This window comes from Protopterus annectens, chromosome 2.part1 (genome assembly GCF_019279795.1).
Source record: "Protopterus annectens isolate FY-2018-M chromosome 2.part1, PAN1.0, whole genome shotgun sequence".
In the NCBI taxonomy this organism is placed as follows: Eukaryota; Metazoa; Chordata; order Ceratodontiformes; family Protopteridae; genus Protopterus; species Protopterus annectens.
This window is the reverse complement of record NC_056729.1, coordinates 936,767,012-936,782,266: the sequence shown is the minus strand read 5'-3', so window position 1 is coordinate 936,782,266 and position 15,255 is coordinate 936,767,012. Positions and strand designations below refer to the sequence as shown.

General features: G+C 47.2%; 1 protein-coding gene across 2 annotated transcripts in view; it reads right to left on the bottom strand.

Moving 5' to 3' along the window:
• The window catches only part of SH3RF1 (SH3 domain containing ring finger 1), a 1,302,561-nt gene that overhangs the window by 61,253 nt on the left and 1,226,053 nt on the right, over positions 1-15,255 (bottom strand). The gene's annotated exons all lie outside the window — the stretch shown is intronic.

Sequence of the window (15,255 nt, the reverse complement as noted above, 5' to 3'; positions counted from 1 at the left end):
GCTTGTAAATGCCCTCGGGCAGATAGCCTAGTATGAACCTATGAACCTATGAAGCTCCCCAGCCTGTGAGCTTTCTGAAGAAATTTTGGTATCAAGGGTAGAGGAGGATAGGCATACAGAAGACCAGGAGGCCAAGCATGAATCAGAACATCTATGAGGGCTTCCCCCTGAGGGGGTTTCAGAGTGAAGAACTCGCTGCATTTTACATTGGGAGGCGATGCGAATAGATTGCTGCAAGGCTCACCCCACTTTTGAAAGATCTGTTCTGCCACTGAAGGATTCAGATACCATTCATAAGACATCAGGACAAATCTGCTGAGCCTGTCCGCTAGAATGTTGGACCATCCCAGAATGTGTGCTGCCACCACAAAATGGTCAGTGGGGATCGCCCATTCCCACACACTCATGGCTTCGTGACAAGGGGGGTAAGATCTGGTTCCTTCATTTGTTAATGTACCAGATCACAGACATGTTGCCTGTCTGGGTAGCAACCTTCCCTAGGGGAAATGGGCATGAAGAGCCTGCAATGCAAGAAGCACCACCCTCATCTCCAGGACATTGATATGCAAACTGGTCTCGGATGGGGACCACATGCCTTGGACTATCCTTCCTGAGCAGTCCCCCCCCATCAGCTGGGAGGCATCCGTAATCACTGTGGCCTTGGGAAATGATGGGAGAAAAGGACGTCCCCGGACTAGGTCCAGGGAATGAATCCACCACAGAACACAGTCCGTGCACACTCGGGAGATTCGAACAGGATAAGACAATGGCAGATCTAACAAGGACCATTGAACTGCTACAGTCCACTCAAGAATCCACATGTGAAGATGCGCTAATGGTAGCAGATTAATAGTGGCGGTCACAGACCCCAACGCCTGCAGTACCGCTTTTGCTATTGGAGACTGAGCTTATAGGACTTAAAGAACATGCAGCTTCAGGCTGTGTTTCCTGTCTGGAGTAAGGAAAACTTTTGTTTGGATAGTGTCTAATCAAGCCCCAATGAAGTCTAAGGTCTGAAATGGTATCAGTGATGACTTGCTGAGATTGATGGTGATGCCCAACCTCTGTGCTAGGAGAAGGAAGTAATCCCTGGTTTGGCAAAGTTGATGCTTGGAAGGGGCAGAGAGGAGCCAATCATCCAGGGAAGGGAAAACCTGAATACCCTGAAGCCTCAGCTGAGCCGCCACTACTGACTTCACCTTGGTGAACACCCCTGGAGCTGTGGTGAGACCAAAGGGAAGGGCTCTGAACTGATAATGATTGGTTCCTAGCTGGAAGTGGAGGAACCTCCAAGAGCATCTGTCCACCTTGATATGATAGTACACGTCCTGGAGGTCGATCAAGCACATCCAGTCGTTTGCCTGCAGGAAGGGCAGGCTGGATTGAAGTGTGACCATCCGGAATTTTGCCTTTGCAACTGACAGGTTCAAGGTGGATGGATCCAAAATGGGTCTTAGGTCCCCTGTTTTCTTTGGCATTAAAAAGAACCTGGAATAAATGCCTGATCAGGAGTGGACGAGGGGGACAGGTTAGGTGACTCGTTTTATTAGCAGCGTTTCTATTTCTAGTGCTGCTTCCTCCCTTTGCGTGGGTGGGACGTCTGGGAGGTGTTTCGGTGGGAGGGGTGGTTCAAGGAATGGGACTGAATAGCCAACACCCAATGATCTGTTGTTATGGACTCCCATTCTGTTGGGTGTAGTGATAACCGGCCTACGACTGCCTCCAGAGAAGAGCAGTCTGGCAGCCATTCAGGGCTGCTGTGTGGGTCTGTCCAAGAACGGTTCTACAGACCCGTAATTTCTCAGACCCCCTCTGCCTCCAGGGCAGCGTCTATCATAACCCCCTCTGCCTCAAGGGGATGGCAAGTCCTGAGTGTCCCGGGAAAACACCTGACACTTGCAGAACCACACCTTCTTTGCCCCTTGCTGATTCCTAGAAAAGGATCTTTGAGGGGAGGAGAAGTGGATCCTGATGGCAGTGTCTTCCTGTCCTTCTCACTCTGGACCAAAGTCTCGCCAAATAGGGGAAACCGTTTTACGGGGAATTGGTGAACGACGCCTTAAAGGGTTCCAAGAACTGACATAACCAGAGCCAGGCATGCCACCTGATGGCAACGCCAGTACCGGCTGCCCTAGCAGCTCCCTCGGTACCATGGGAGAGGAAGTGCATGGAGGTGTTAGCAACTGACTTCAGAGTGGCCAAACAAGTGGAAAATGTCTTCTTGTCTCCCGCCGACATGCAATCGCCTTTACTAGGTTTCGCTGCAGCTAAATCACATGCCACATAATTCAGCACTCTTACTGAGAAGTTGGCTGAACCGTACACCCACCTCCCGAATCGATCCACCCCCCTTGACTCTTGGTCAGGAGGATGGACCAAAGAGATCTCCTGAGCGAGCACTTTCTTAGTGGCAGCTGCAACCACCATAGCATCAATTGGGGACCCTTTGTTCTAGCATGTGCTATCCGAAGGTAGGCTAAGAACTTTGTCCAGGTGCTTTGGGATGGGCTCCACCATGTCCGGTTCCTTCCATGCCAGAGATGTTATGCGATCCACTAAAGGATCAGCGGGCGGGGACACCCAGGAGGTAGACGGGCCTGCGCCGAATGCCTCGAGAAACAGTGATTTGTCTGAGGTTGTTTTTTGGGCAGACCCCATCCCCCCTTTGGCAGAGAAGTCCCATGATGTCTCCAAAGGAGACATTCTCGGTGGGGGTGGGGGGGTGAAGGGGGGGAACCTTTCCATTCCTCCAAATCGGTGTCTTCGGTGAGTGACTCTGGTGCGGAGTGTAAGTGTCTCCTTTTGCACATCCATTTGCAAGGAACCTCCTCAATGGGAATCTCTGGGGAGAACTCGCCAATGTCCAGCTGCTCCCAAGTAAGAGATTCCTGAGGCAAAACGGCGAAAGGCTGTCCCTGAGATGGCAGGATGGCTGGGATTGTACCCAAAACAAAGGGAGTCTGGGTGGAGTCAGAGGATGAGATGGTCAAGGGTCTTGAAATCGACAGAACCCTCTCCACCACATCAAAGGCCGAAGGAGAACGGCCATCCTGCGAAAGGCCAGTGGGAGCTGCCCCCCTCTGACCCAATGGGGAAGTCAGAGCCGAGACTCCAGGCACTGAGATACCGAGTGGAAGACAGGGCTCTGACACAGTGAGCTGACAGCAATCCCTCGGATCAGATGCCGAGGCTATGGCTCCGAGAGCTCATCGGATCCAACCCGGTCGGATCAGACACGCTCAAGACAATAGCTGGCACTGAGGTATAAGGTACCATGGGCACTGACCTCTCGATCCAGAGGGTCCTCTGATCCAGAGGGTCCTCTGATCCAGAGGCTCCAAAAACGAAGGCCAGATCGGGGAAGGAGTAAATTGGGGTAAAGAATGACTGCGAGCCCCCCGCTTCGGAGGGAGAAGGGGCAGGCAAGACTCCCATCTGGATTTGGGTGCTGATGAACTTCCCCATCATCCTATCCATCTCCGCTTCACTAAGGTTTCAGGTGGAGTGGGAGGAGGCGGCTACCAACACCAGTCTGCAGTGATACTGAGGGAAAGTTCGCAAGGGAGATCAGATCCAGGACTCCTCTGGCTCACAGGAAAACCTGGGAGAGTAGAGCCAAAGAGATCCTGGCCTGGTAGTTGGTCTAGATTTTATTGGTGGCCCGGCCGGAGCAGAGTGGTTTGGAGACCGCTTCCTCGGCCTGACTTTTTTTGACTTCTCTTCCCTGCTCCTCTTGGTAGGAGTCTGATTCCCAGAGACTGGAGAAGAGGTAAAAGCCGAGACTCAACCAGGAGCCGGGGGGTGCAGGAGCTACAGTCTCCGTGGAGGGAAGTAGGCCCTTCAGGATGAGCTTATCCCTCCTGTCCTTTAGTGCCCTGGGGCTTAACCCAGCACAGATAGAACAGGAGGTTTGTAGATGGGCCTCCCCCAGACACACCACACACAGTGTATGCCCATCGGCTGAGGAGAGCTTTTGGCCACATTCTGTGCACGTTCTGAAACCTGGCTTAGGGGTATCTATCATAATCCCAAGACAGGCCCAGAACTAACACACACGCGCGCACACTCACGCATACACGCACGCACTCACGCACACACGCACGCACTCACGCACGCACTCACGCACGCACTCGCACGCACACACACGCACTCACACGCACACACACTCACGCGCACACACACACACACTCACGCACACACACACACACTCACGCGCACACACACACACACTCACGCGCACACACACACACTCACGCGCACACACACACACACTCACGCGCACACACACACTCACGCACACACTCACGCACTCACGCACACACACTCACGCACACACACACACACTCACGCACACACTCACGCACACACACTCACGCGCACACACACTCACGCACACACACACTCACGCACACACACACACACACACTCACGCACACACACTCACGCACACACACACTCACGCACACACACACACTCGCACACACACACTCACGCACACACACACACACTCACGCACACACACACTCACGCACACACACACTCACGCACACACACACTCACGCACACACACACTCACGCACACACACACTCACGCACACACACGCACACACACACTCACACACACTCATGCACACACACTCACGCACACACACACTCACGCACACACACACTCACGCACACACACTCACGCACACACACACTCACGCACACACACACTCACGCACACACACACACTCACGCACACACACACACTCACGCACACACACACACTCACGCACACACACACACTCACGCACACACACTCACACACACACTCACGCACACACACACACACTCACGCACACACACACTCACGCACACACACACACTCACGCACACACACACTCACGCACACACACTCACGCACACACACACACACACACTCACGCACACACACACACTAAAGGAAAGATCGGAAAGGGAAAAGATTATTTATTTATTTTTGTTACAGATGACCTGCAAGAAGGGGAGGTAGAAAGTAGAGACAGAAAAAGATCAAAAGAGAGAGAAATTATCCCACAAACACTCACTTACCCAAACAATTCGCTAAGAGCTTAGACCACGATGCTTAATTTTCAGTGGTAAATAAGATCTGAGGGGAAGGAGGAGGGAGGAACATTATGGCTAAGGGGAGGAGCTTTCAGCTTGAATCAGATGCTGGATATGCAGCCGAGTCGAATCAGATATGGATCTGTAACCCACAGGTTGAAGATCAAATGAAGTCAAATACTTCAGATCCATGCGGTTAGCTTGAGGGTCTGTATGTTGGGATGTTGGATCCCTGATGGGTGAAAAAGGAGATCCAGAGTTGGCTCCAGTATCCATGGAGGATAGCGAAGATGAGACCACAGGAAGGGCAATCATACTTGAGGAGGCCAGAAAGGGGCAATGAGGATTACTTAGCTCTTGAACTGACTTGCTTTTTATAAAAATTTGGGTTACAAGGGAAGAGGAGGGTAAGCATAAAGGAGGTCAGAGGGTAAAGCGTGGATTTGAGTGTCTCTTGGTAACCCCCTCCCCCGAGGGAGGTTAAGAGCGAAGTACCTGCTGCACTTGTTGAGGGGAGTGGTAAACAGGTCACAGCAAGGTCGGCCCCAACGCTGGAAGATTATCTCCACCACAGATCGATTGAGAGACCACTCATGAGGCATCAAAATGAATCTGCTTAGTTTGTCCATTAGCATGTTGGTTCTCCTTGGAATGTGCATCGCAATTAGAAAGCAGTCTGATGAGATCGCCCATTCCCATACTCTCAGCGCCTCTCTGCAAAGACGATAGAGCTTGTTACTCCTTGCTTGTTGATGTACCAGACTTGTCAGTCTGAATTGCAATAATCGACAGTGGGAGAGCATCTTGAAATGCCTGCAAAGCTAATAGGACTGCTCTCACCTCTACAACATTGATATGCAGTTTGGTTTCTTGGGAGGACCACATGCCTTGGACCGTTCTTCCCAGTAAATGCCCCCCCACCCCAGTTGAAAAGCATCTGTGTTCACTGTGGCCATCGATGTTGATAGAACAAAAGGTCTTAAAATTAATAAAACAGTACAACTCACTGGATAAATGTCCTATAACACCAAGTGGATTCCACAAGCAGATAAATAAAAAGAAAATGCACAGGACGAAACAAGGCAGTCGGATCATTCAGGAACTTTATTGAAAACACTCGAACATCTACATTTATGGTAAGTGTACACAACTGTACTATGTTCTTCGTGTTTCACTGTTGCAGTCATTACATTTGGGTAGAGCCCCCAAAGCTATGGTTGGGAGGCTGGAGCTAAACAGCATTAGGAGCGACTATGAGGCCCTGCAGAACTGCAGTGGCAAAGCCTGCCCCAGATTTAGAGTAGAATGGCAGATGATAATGCTTTGTAAAGGTGTGCACTGAACTCCATAGCCGCCTCTAAAATGTCTCTGGTTGGTACTACCCTGAGAAAGGCTGCTGATGTGGTTGCAGCTCTGGTGGAATGTGGCCTAATGCCCTTAGGCACTGGCTTGCCATGATGTGAATGGCATAAACGAATGCAGTGGCCTATCCACTTTGAGATAGCCTGTCCTTGTGATCCTGCAGCATAAGCCACTAGTAATTGCTCTGTCTTCCTGACAGTTTTGGTTCTGTCCAAGTAGAATCTAAGCTGTCTGTGTACGTCCAAAGAGTGCAGAATTCTCTCCCCCTTGTTCTGTGGATTTGGATAAAAAGTTGGCAGATGAATAGTTTGGTTAAGAGCCACACTGGACACCACTTTAGGCATAAATGTTGGGTTTGTTCTCAGAGAGACCCTGTTTGGATAAAAAATGATAAAAGGTTCCACAGCCATGAGAGCCTGTATCTCTGAAACTAGTCTTGCAGAAGTAATTGCTAGGAGCAGAGCTGTTTTCCAAGATAAAAACTGTATATCAGCAGCAGCAGCTGGCTCAAAAGGAGGCAGGGTGAGCTTTTCCAAGACATATATGAGGTCCCATGCAGGTATTGGTGATCTCCTTGGAGGCTTTACATTTTTGGCTCCTCTGAGGTACTGCTTTAATAAAGGATGAGAAAAAAATGGTGGCTCTGTATTATAATGAGCCGAAATGGCAGAGGCATGAATTTTAATTGATGAAAAGGATAGGCCTTTGTCCAGCATCTCAGTTAAGTACTGTAAAATCTGAGGAATATTTGGTACAGTTGTATCAGTTCCTTGTGCCTGGTTCCAAGCACAGAATCTCTTCCATTTTCCAGCATAAGACTTTCTTGTACTAGGCCTTCTGGCTTCCAGAATGACATCCATCACAGCTTTGCAGAGAGGTATTTTTGTATGACTAAATTATCCGCCATGCTGCCAGGTTCAATGTCCTGAGTTGGCTGTGCAGGATCTGATTGTTTTGCTGGGACAGTAGACGAGGTAATTGAGGCAAGGTCCAAGGTGGGTAATGAAACAAGTTCCTTAGGATTGGATACCAGTACTGGTGGGGCCAGTCTGGGGCAATTGGTATCATTGTTGGTTTCTCCTGTCTGACCTTTAGGAGTACCTTGGGGAGGAGAGGCAGTGGACAGAAGGTATATACTGATAGGTTTTTCCAGCTGAAAGATAGGGCGTCCACTTTCCATGCTTGTCTGTGATAAGTCCTTGTGCAGAATCTTTTTAGTTGGTAGTTGTGAGGGGAGGCAAAGAGATCTATGTCCGGGCATCCCCATTTCCTTGCTATCATGCTGAAGACTTGTGGATCCAGCTGCCTCTCGTGGGGATCCATGAGGTTTCTGCTTAGTTCGTCTTCCAGAGTATTTTCATTTCCTGGCAGGAATTGTGCCTGCAAATGTACTTGGTAAGTCAAAGCTGTGTCCCACAAGGTAATGGCTAGTCTGCAAAGATGGTAAGAATGTGTGCCCCCCCCTGCCTGTTTATATGCCACATGACCGTGGTGTTGTCTGTCTTTACCAGTAGTTGTCCCGGATGAAGTAGGTCTTTGAAGGCTGTCGGGGCATGTTGAACAGCTAGCATCTCATTTTGATTGATATGTCGATACATTTGGTTTAAGGACCATGTGCCCGGAATGCATCTTCCTGCCATGTGGGCCCCCCAGGCATAGTCTGATGCACCCGTTGTTAGTGTCTGCCTGGCTGGGGGCAATGTGAATGGCTGTCCCTTGCTCTGGTGACAAGCCTTTCCCCACCATTGAAACTCCTGTTGAAGGCAGGGAATGAGAGTAATCATTGTTTTCAGGCTGAGGCAATGTTGAGTCCAAACACTTTTTAGGTACCATTGAAGTTTCCTCATATGCAGTCTTGCATATGGAATTAGTAGGATGCAGGATGCCATGAAGCCCAAAGCCTGCAGAATTTTTCTTGCAGATAACCGGGCCTTTGTTGCTAACATTGTGAAATAGGTAGTCAGTTACCTTTGTTTGTCTGGTGTGAGATAAACCATCTGGGCAGTTGTAGTCAAGCTTGCACCCAGGAATGTTATATCTTGAGAGGGTACTAGTTTTGATTTCTTTTCATTGACTGTGTACCCTAGGCATGTTAGAAGTCTTTTCACAAACGCCAGATGTTGAAGAAGAATGTCCTTGTTCTCTGCTTGAATTAGACAGTCGTCCAAGTAAGGGTATATTTGTATTCCTCTTTGTCTGCAGAATGCAATTACTGTTGCCAGGCACTTTGTAAAGACCCTGGGTGCAGTAGATAAGCCAAAGGGCAATGCAGAGAATTGGTAATGTATTGAACCAGCCTTGAATCTGAGGTGTCTTCTGCACGATTGTCTGATTGGAACATGCAGGTATGCCTCTTTTAGGTCTAAAGTCACAAGCCAAGCGTTCTTGCCCAGCATGGGCAGAAGCTGCTGCAAAGTCAACATTTTGAATTTTGGAATATCCAGGAATGTGTTCAGAATAGATAGGTCCATTATCGGCCTGCAGGCCTTGTCTTTTCTGGGTACCAAGAACAGTCGAGTAAAATCCTTGTTCCCGCTCTTGCTGTGGTACTTGCTGAATGGCCCCCATGTCCATGAGGGATGAAACTTGTGTTTGTGCCTCTGCCCATTGATTTTTTGGCAGATCTGGCCAGCCGTTTGCCTTTGGCAGAGTATGGAAATGGAATTTGTAGCCTTGTGACATTATATTTAGAACCCATTTGTCCTGGGTTATAAAGTGCCAATTTTGAGCAAAAATTGCTAATTTCCCCCCTCTGCCAGAAGATAAGTGCTTGGTGCAGGCAGGGGAAAGTCATTGGGACTGATTTCTGTATGTTTGTGCTTTATCTTCTCTAGCTTTGTAGGTAGAAGCACCCCATTGTTTTGACCTATAAGAACCTTGCGCCTGGGATCTGCCCCTTTGAGGTCTGTCTGACACAGGAAAGGACCAGTTTTTGTAGGCCAGTGTCTACTAAACCTACGTGGCTGTACTTGTAAAAACTCTTTAACAGTTTGCATAGATTTAGCTTTGTCTTCCATTTTCTTTAACACCTCTTCTGCCTTAGCACCAAAGTATCATGCTGTAAAGGTGCATCTAGTAACTTAACTTTAACATGATCAGGCAGATTTTGTTCCTTTAACCAAGCATGCCTCCTAATTACAGAACCCATAACTGCGGCCCTGCAGGAGGCCTCCAAAGAATCAAAACCACATTGCAAAGTATGCTTTCCAGCTTGTTCAGCTGCATGCAATAAATCCTGCATTTCCTTGTTTTCAGCACATTCAGAATTTAACATCATTTTCTGTTTAAGCAATCCCATGAGATGTTGCTGATACTTGAGCATATGAAACTGACAGTTTAAGGCCCTTATAGCCAAAGTTGCAGATGTGTAAACCTTTTTTCTCCATCTAACCAGTGCCCTTGAATCTCTGTCAGAGGAGGTTGGGTTTTTTGCTGTAGAGGCCTTAACTTCCTTGGCACCCTGTGAAATAGTTTCTGGATCAGCAGCAGGGTTTTTAAAAATAAATTTGTGTGAGTCAGGAACCCTGCAGTATCTGTCAGGCTTAACAGGAGCTGGAGGTAAGGAGTCAGGGGTCAAACTAGACTCCGAAAACACAATCTACAATGTCTAACACAGGGGGAATGGCTAGAGGCCTGTGCTGTGGTAGTAAAAGGACATCCCTGAGCGTCTTTTTAGATTCTGAAAAATCTTGGCTTTCCCAGTGAAAATGCTCCCTCATGGTATGCAAGGTTTCCCCAAAGGAATAATCCTCAGGAGGGGATGCTGAATGTATAGATTCTTCAGCATCAGAATCCTCATAGGGGGGTAAAGAATATCCCTGATCAGAAGAGGAATCAGAAGAAATAGAAACCCGATCTGAAGATTCATAGTCAGTCTCTTGCCTAGGCCTCTTATCAGGAGGGGGATGGGAACACCTGATCAAGGCAATCAGGTCTTTGGCCATCTTGATCATCTGTTTTTTGGGCATAAAGGCCTGTACATGTGGCTCATGAGTTTCTTTCTTTGCTTTCGAAGCTGCTTTAGTCTTTGTCTTTGAAGCTGAAGTCCTTTTAATGTAAAGATGTTGTGGTCTGCACCTTCAGAAGCCGGTACCTGCTCAGCGGCTCCGGACCCATCTGATGGATTTGCGTCCGAGGCTCCAATACTTTGAGTATCCAGCGGCATGGCCGACTCCACGTGGGAGTCGGTAGCGGCCTGTGACTCTAAAGTAGCAGGTGTCAGGGGCTGCGAAAGCGCCTAACCGAGAACCGGCGACTGGCTTAGGAGAAGCTTCGTCGTCGGTTTTGGGCCTCGGTTGTTTTCTCTATCCTTTTCTTTGCATTTTTTGTAAACTCCGGTAGTCGGATGGCTATCCGATGACATTTTAGGATAATTAAACCTGCTACCAAAATACTTTAAAGCAAAAGTATACCGACGCTTAATAGTGCGTTGGTTAAATCTAGTACAAAATCGACAACCAGATACTTTGTGATCAGGGCCTAGGCAAGGAATACAGTAAGAATGAAAATCCTTATGAGGTATTTGCTTTCCACAAGTAATACAATTATTAACTTTTTCTGACATCGGTCTGGAGCAAGAAAAAAGTTTACCCAACAGGGTTCTTAGCTTTATTGAAGACTTCGGTTCTGAAACTCAAACACGAAAATTTCAGGAGTCGGCCGACCAGCACTTGCGAACTGCTTCTGCTTCGGGCACCGTGCGGCAAGAAAGACTGAAGAAAATGGCGTCGGCTGCTTCTTTTATACCCATGACGACCTGACGTCAGGGAAGGGAAGCCGACGCAGGACCCAAGACTTTGAAATTCAGGCCGGCTGAGGGAAACCTGCCAGCAGGATTACCCAAATGTAATGACTGCAACAGTGAAACACGAAGAACATCAATGTGTTGTGCATTCACAGGGTGAAGAGATGGTCAGTGCAGAAACTGTATACATCTTCCTGAAATTTTAGCTGGATCTCCTTTATGTTTAGAGGAAAGATGCCAGCTGTAATTCAAATGGAAAATCAGAGAAGCACCAGATTACAGTAAGTTATACTTCAGTAGCTGCAGTGAGTCAGAGGTAGAGCTGAGAGGCATGTGACAAGTCATGTATTACAGAAAAAACTACTGGCCGCACAGATTAGAAACCGGATACATACTCAAAAGGGCAAATTATCGGAGATACTAATTACACCATTGGGACATACTGTGAATGATGCAAGGGCATTATACTTTCTAATTCTAATTTCCTCTCCTAGGTGGAATCATTACTGGAATCAATCACTAAGGTGGACCAAAACCAAGGATATACCTTTCCGCAACACAAATGCCCACATAACTACCAACCCCATAATGACACACAGTACATATTACACTTTCTCTCCAACTCTACTAGACATACTTTGGCTACTTACCTTCTCCCATCCCTGTTATAAGGAGACCCTCTTCTAACTAACCTGACCTCTACCATCACCTCTAAATTAGAAAACTGCTATAATAAGATCTCTAAATTTGCCACCAGATCCAAACATTCCACCCATCACTGCCATACTCTTCATTCTCTGAACTGGCTAGAAAGTACCTACCATAAATGTAGATGTTCAAGTGTATTCACTGTTGCAGTCATTACTCTTGGTTTATCCAGCTGGCAGGCTACCCACAGTCGGCCAGAATTCCAAAGTCTAGGTCCAGCATCGGTTGCTGTCGCCTCTTCCCTGATGTCAGTGTGCCAGGGGTATAAAAGATGCAGCTGACACCATTTTCTTTTTTCTTGCCCCAGATGTCAGGTGCCCCCAAATTGGTAGGCTGAAAAATATGCCAATAAAAATGCATGCACAAAAATAAAATTTCCTTCATCTACAAGCAAATACACCACAAAGGTTGTATAGGATAGAGAAGTGCAGATAAGAACCAGCAAAGAGAAGGGGGATGGTGGGTAGGTAACCTGGACTGCAACAGTGAATACACTTGAACATCTACATTTATGGTAGGTACACAACTGTACTATGTTCATTGTGTTTCACTGTTGCAGTCGTTACTCTTGGGTAGAATCCCAAACCTGAGGATGGGTGGCTGGGCTAAATAGGATTAGGAGAGGCTATGAGGCCCTGCAGAACTGCAGTGGCGAAGCCTGCTCTTGACTTAGAGTAGAGAGGCAAGTGGTAGTGCTTTGTAAAGGTGTGCAGTGAACTCCAAGTTGCAGCCTCTAAGATATCTTTGGTTGGTACTCCTCTGAGGAAGGCTGCTGAAGTGGCTGCTGCTCTGGTGGGCACTGATTTGCCATGTTGAAAATAGCAGAAACGGATGCAATGGCCTATCCATTTAGAAATAGTCTGTTTTGAGATAGCCTTCCCTTGTGATCCTGCAGCATATGACACTAAAAGTTGCTCAGTCTTTCTGAAAGCTTTAGTTCTGTCCAAGTAGAAGTGCAACTGCCTGTGTATGTCCAAAGAATGCAGAATTTTCTCTCCCTTGTTCTGTGGATTTGGGTAAAAGGTAGGCAAGTGAATGGTTTGGTTGAGGGCCACAGTGGACACCACCTTAGGCATAAATGAAGGGTTTGTCCTCAGAGAAACCCTGTCTGGATGAAAAAATGATGAAAGGTTCCACAGCCATGAGTGCTTGTAACTCCGAGACTCGCCTTGCAGAGTTTATTGCTAGGAGCAGAGCTGTTTTCCAGGATAAGAATTTTATATCTATTGTTGATGCTGGCTCAAAAGGAGGCAGTGTGAGTTTTTCCAAAACATAATTGAGGTCCCAGACTGGAATTGGTGCTCTCCTTGGAGGCCTAATGTTTTTGGCCCCTCTGAGGTACTGCCTTATTAAAGGATGAGAAAAGATAGGTGGTTCCATATTGTAATCTGCTGAAATGGCAGAGGCATGAATCTTAATTGATGAGAAAGAAAGGCCTTTGTTCAGCATCTCAGTTAGTTATTGTAAAATCTGAGGAATATTTGGTACAGACGTGTCAATGCCTTGTTCCTGGTTCCAAGCACAGAATCTCTTCCATTTTTCTGCATAAGATTTTCTGGTACTGGGCCTCCTGGCCTCCAAGATAACATCCATAACAGCTTTTGAAAGGGGAGTATTCTGAATGGCTACATTATCCGCCATGCTGCCAGATTTAAGGTTCTGAGTTGGCTGTGCAGGATCTGATTGTTTTGTTGGGTCAACAATTGAGAAGTTTGAGGCAATATCCATGCTGGACCTTGAGACAAGCTCATTAGGATTGGGTACCAGTGCTGGCGTGGCCAGTCTGGTGCAATCAATATCATTTTTGGCTTCTCTTGTCTGACCTTTAGGAGTACTCTGGGAAGGAGAGGCAGTGGGGGAAAAGCATATACTGTTGGATTTTTCCAGCTGAATGATAGGGTGTCCACTTTCCATGCTTGCTTGTGATAAATCCTTGTGCAAAATTGCAAAATCTCTGTAATTGACAGTTGTGGGGGGAGGCAAATAGATCTATGTCTGGGCATCCCCATTTCCTTATTATCATGCTGAAGACTTGTTGATCCATTTTCCATTCGTGGGGATCCATGAGGTTTCTGCTTAGTTCATCTACCAGAGTATTTGTTTTTCCTGGCAGGAATTGTGCTTGCAGGTGAACTTGAAAAGCCAATGCTGTGTCCCATAAGGTCATTGCTTGTCTGCAGAGGGGGTAGGAATGTGTACCTAACTGCTTGTTTATGTACCACATGACCGTAGTTTTGTCTGTCTTTATCAGTAACTGTCCTGGATGAAGCAGGTCCTTGAAAGCTGTCAGGGCATTTTGAACAGCTAGCATCTCTTTTTGAATGATGTGAAGATGCATCTGGTTTGCAGGCCATGTGCCCTGAATACATTTTCCTGCCATATGGGCCCCCAGGCATAATCTGATGCATCTGTTGTCAGTGTCTGTCTGGCTGTGGGTAAACTGAATGGCAGACACTTGTTGTGGTGACAGGCTTCTGCCCACCATCGAAACTCCTGTTGTAGGCAGGGAATGAGTGCAATTACTGTCTCCAGGCTGTGGCAATGCTGAGTCCAAACACTTTTCAGATACCATTGTAGTTTCCTCATATGCAGTCTGGCATATGGAATTAGTAGAATGCAGATAAGTGGGTTTTTGTTGCCAATTTCTTGAAGTAAGTAGTCAGTTGTTTTTGCTTGTCTGGTGTAAGATAAGCCATCTGGGCAGTTGTATTTAAGCTTGCACCCAGGAATATTATCTCTTGAGAGGGCACTAGTTTTGATTTCTTTTTGTTTACCTAGTCCAATTAGTAATCTTTTTACAAACGCCAGATGCTTTAGTAGGGTGTCTATTGTTCTCTGCTTGAATTAGGCAGTCGTCCAAGTAGGGATATATTTGAAATCCTTTTGGTCTGCAAAATGCAATTACTGGTGCCAGGCATTTTGTGAAGACCCTGGGCGCAGTAGATAAGCCAAAGGGCAGTGCAGAGAATTGGTAATGCATTGAGCCAGCTATGAATCTGAGGTATCTTCTGCAAGACTGTCTGATTGGGACATGCAGGTATGCCTCTTTTAGGTCCAAAGTTACGAGCCAAGCCCTCTTGCCCAGCATGGGCAGTAGCTGCTGTAGAGTCAACATCTTGAATTTTGGAACTTCCAGAAACGTATTTAGTATAGACAGATCCAGAATTGGTCTTCAGGTTTTGTCCTTCCTGGGTACTAGGAAAAGTCTGGAGTAAAATCCTTGCCCCTGCTCTTATAGGTTCATAGGTTTATACTAGGCTATCTGCCCTAAGGCATTTATAAGCCTAGCCCAAATTTTTGTGGTTTACGCCACCCCTTATATGAAAAAATACTGTGCCCATTAGTTTGTTGTG